The sequence below is a fragment of the Pelobates fuscus genome, chromosome 6, assembly GCF_036172605.1.
Source record: "Pelobates fuscus isolate aPelFus1 chromosome 6, aPelFus1.pri, whole genome shotgun sequence".
Classification (NCBI taxonomy): domain Eukaryota; kingdom Metazoa; phylum Chordata; class Amphibia; order Anura; family Pelobatidae; genus Pelobates; species Pelobates fuscus.
In genome coordinates, this window is record NC_086322.1 from 91,281,181 (window position 1) to 91,285,919 (window position 4,739).

A 4,739-nucleotide genomic window follows, 5' to 3' on the forward strand; every position below is an offset into this window, starting at 1 on the left:
GGTTTCATTGCAATTGCATTGGGTAATTATCAATGTTGCATCTGGCATATCGCATTTTACTGTGATATGCCAGATAATTAATTTTGGGTATTTCTAATTGATTGTATATGATTATTAATTAAATTGATCTGCTCTAGATAGTGTATGATGTATCTTCTTTTTTTTCATGTTCTCTTCGTTCATTGGGAGATTGAGATAAGTATTCTCAGTATTGATATTTTAAGCACACACTTATGTATTGGTTATCAGTATGGCTGTGTTGAGAAATTACAGTGTTTAGTTTTTTGCAGATATCAAAATTTTAATTTCACGTTTTGAGTGCCTTTTCACATTTGTCTCTCATGAGTTAAAATTAACTTCACATATGTTGTGTAAATAATTTTATATAACACTGATCTTTAACATTTATTACACTACTCAGACTATGGGTAGTGGAGCAGCGGGCTTCAGAAACCCCTTACTGTATCAGCCAACTCCAGTCTTGTTGCAGATGGTAATGAAGTTAAAAGAGAGAGTACTTTTTGTGGTTATTGTGGTGGAACCCAAATTACTATTCCATCCCCAAATTCCATCAAAGTAAAAAGTTTTGTAAACAACCTCTGAGATAAAATAGAAGAAATCAAGGAATAGTGTGGCGCTTAATAAAATAATAAAAATCTAGTGCAGCTAAAACATCCAAGTGCAATGTCACTCCTTACTCTTAAAACCGTGAAATAATTAAAAACAAACAAGGTGATTTGCGCACACAGATATCTATGGTTTACCTTCCAAATAAAAAATATTTTGGTAACCACTATAGTGGAGTTTCTTTTCCTATATCAAATAAATATATAAAAAATACACATAGTGTAATCTGTATATAACATATATTGATATGTAAAGATAATCAGCAAACTCACACTTTTCAGAGCCTTTTAAAAGTTGGCTCGGGACGTATGGTGCATTTCATCTCGCTAAAGAGATATCAAATGGGTTTTTAGCAATCACGCTCTCAGGAACTCGGGAACTCAGTGCTGCTTTGAAACAGGAACTCCAGAGTCCAAGGTGAATGTTTAGAGGTAGGTATTTATTTTACAATTGCTATAAAACAAAAAAATATATAGCAGAACACGTTTCAACCTATAGCAGTTCCAAAGTAGACCTATGTTTTTCACTTTCCATCAATAACCCTTTTTCCAACTTTCATATTGTAGTGTTATTCCCTTTCCAGCACTGATTTCCCTAGGTCTTGTGTTTATAAATTCTGGCCCTGTAAGATGACGTAATACTCTACAAAATCTTGATTAAGTAAGTTACATTCTGGACCCATTCTTTTTGCACATCTGCTTAAAACAGATATAACTGCCACGTGTTCAGATGGAAATGACCAATGTGCAGGTGTTAGTGCTACCATTGCCAATTACACCCAAACAAACAAAAACTTGGAAGTAACCTGATACATATTTTAATGACTGTGAAGGTAAAGCATCTATATTGTTGTTGTTAGTGATAAAGGAATGGGACATTTTACCTGGATTTTCATCTAATGTATTTATGGTTTTTTTTTCTATACTGGTATTGTCTCTTGTATTGGTTTGTCATGTTTTAGAAATGGTTTCTAGTGACCTGTAAAGTAATATCAGCATATTGTGATTCCTATTACCTCTGCAACAAGAGGTAGACTTAGTGGAGTTTAATAAAGCACTTCTCTCTGAGTGCTGAGTTCATAATAGAGAAAAGTTGCATGTTACTTTGATTTTTTTTCTCCAGTGGTTATCACATGGTAACTGGCACATGTTAGAGACACTATACAAAATGTCACAAACAAAATAAATACAAAGAAATAAGTAACACACTTTCAAGGTTATTTTATACTCTAGGAGGAAAAAAAAAAATAAAGTCCAAATTTTCATCAGATGGATTGGATTCTTTATAGCCTTTTGGATGTTTCTCAATAGGATATATGCAACGATAAAAGTATAGTATATTTAGGGAAATGTGAGTGGTATATAATCCAGTGCATAAAATGCTCACTCGCAAGTGGAATCATTTCAAACAAGCTTCAATAATACCGTTTCGGTATAGGTCCTACTTGTGGATATATATGACGGGATAGGATTGGTCCAACGATTCCAGTGAGTATGCAAAAAAAAGTTGAAGGAGAGAAACGTCAATAGTGCAATACGGTAATTATTAGTAGAAAGTGTATGAACTGTAATAGGAAATAAACTCAGGAGCTTTCTCCTGAAGCTCGCAGTGATAAGCTTGTGGCCTTACAATCCCCACCCAGAAATGTTAGCGTATCCTGTAACTCCAGTGAATATGAAAAAAAAAAATACAATAGTGAAGAATTGTAATTAAGAGTAGGTTGTGTTAAAAAGTATTAAAAAAAAACGCTCACAAGTATGGAGCTTTCACACACAGCTCATAGTTACAGGAAATCGACTTTGAAATTCCTAATCCAGACAAATCTAAAGATTACAGCACATTCAGCAGAATAAATTGATATGTAGAAGAAAAGAAAACAATATATATAGTACACCTTGTAATTTAAATCCTGCAGCCTGCTGAGAGCATACTTCTCCTGTGACAGTAGATTTTACATTAAGTGTAACACACACCTATTTTACAATCCCTTTCAGCGGAAACAGATTTCTTGATTTCCACAATAACTCAGATCTCTCCCTGCACTTCATGCTGTCCCCACTACCAACAAAGCAGCATACAGTATACTAAATCAAGTGATCTCTCACACAGAGCCTGTCCAGAACCCCAACTTTAGAGGTAACACTGTCAAAACCCATTGATAATTCAGGGAGTCAGGTAGACCCTACACAAGCACAGCCACTCATATACGGACAATTTCCACTCAATTTCCACTCATACACGTTCACTCTCAGTGCATGTGATTTCCATACGTTGAAGGCAAACAGGAGAACCACTGAGATAAAGGCTCTCCTGCTGCCAGACATTTCAGACATGGCCTCTACACTCCAGCGAACATGGAATAAAACAGTATGCATTGATGAATGGTATATGACATGTACACTTTAAAGGGACACTCCACAGCCACCCCAACACTCCCCCCCCCCAAATAAAAAATACATATCATTGTATTATGCTGTAGCTTTCTTGTCTGCAGCCTTTGCCAGCCCTACTCTCCTAAGCCTTCCCAGACTTTTTGTGGCTGTCCAATCAAAGAGTTTCCAATGTAGCTTAATGGGAAGTCTTTGCAAGGCAGGTGCTCTGGGCAATTGACTGCCTTGAGTTTAGCTTTAGCTTAACCCCTTAAGGACCACACTTCTGGAATAAAAGGGAATTATGACATGTCACACATGTCATGTGTCCTTAAGGGGTTAAAGTGTCCATTTAAGGTATTTGTTTGTCATGCTTGAAATAAAATATGTCCAAAACTGATCAACCATATTTACTCTATGCAATTTAATAAATGAAATAAACCATCCTATTTTTTTTGGAAAAATATTATATTTAATATTTCAATTGAACCTAAGCATACATTTTACAATACACAATGAGAACATTAAAAATACAAGTGTAATAAAAGCTTAAGTTACATGTAGTCAACAACACTAGTAGCTTATCTGAAATTAGTGACAGTGTCTTGAAACTGTAACGTATACCATGTAGTGCATTCTGTTTATTTTTGCCTTAGTGGGTACATTTCCTTAAAAAAATAAAACTAATATTTACATTCATAAGTACAGTTTTTGTTGTTGGGTTTTAACTTTTTCTGAAGTTTAAAATACTCCTAAAAAATGGGTTTTAGGTGAAACTGTTGAAAAAGAAATATATAAACTAATAGATAATTGTTCATTGCTCAATGTACATACACAGAAAAATAGACAACATATTTATAAATACTTATATATTACATTTATTTTGAATGAATCATAAATATGTGGAACAATTATCTTTTTTCCCAGCTAAGTATGACATTTATAAGACTAATCATACTATTTACTTTCCAGACGTATTTTTTGTAGAAATGTTATATGTTCTTAAACAGATGTGAGAATTAAGGAGAAATTATCCAGCCCCAAAAAAATATTATATCTATAAAATTATCATGTTGCTAAATCTACATCAAGTTCACTGTCTACCAAATCGGATGCAAACAGTTCAGCAAGCACCCAAAATGCATTGTGGGAATATGAAGAACAACAAGAGGTGCATTGTGGGTACACATAGATTACAAACCAGAAACATTGTAGATTATATCTGTAATTTCAGATTACAGATATAAATAGGAAATTGAAGGTATAAATACTGTATTAGTTGATAGCTCTTGATAAGACAATGGCAATGTAAACATTTAACTGTGCCCTCTTTAAATTGCAACCTTGATAATGTTTATGAAAACTGATATTTAATATTAGTAAAAAAAATAGCTCATCAAAGCATAGTATTCATAAACTCGAAATACACTGGCTGAAAATTGTGATATTTTAAAATGTTAAAAAAATATGTTTTCCCTAATGAAAGTTAAATAGATACATTCATGTTTACACAGTGTCTCTGTTTGTGCTGTAAATGTGCATTATACGGTAAGTTAACAAATGGAATATTATTGCTATCTGTAATACAAAATGGAAGACATAAGGGCACCATATCAAATGAACATGGATTCTTGAAACGGAATTGTACAAGAAATCCAATGAGGATTCTATTATCTGGTCCTCAAAGGAATGATTTCTAACACACCATTAATTATCAAGCACCCTTAATGTGTGTAGAACTCA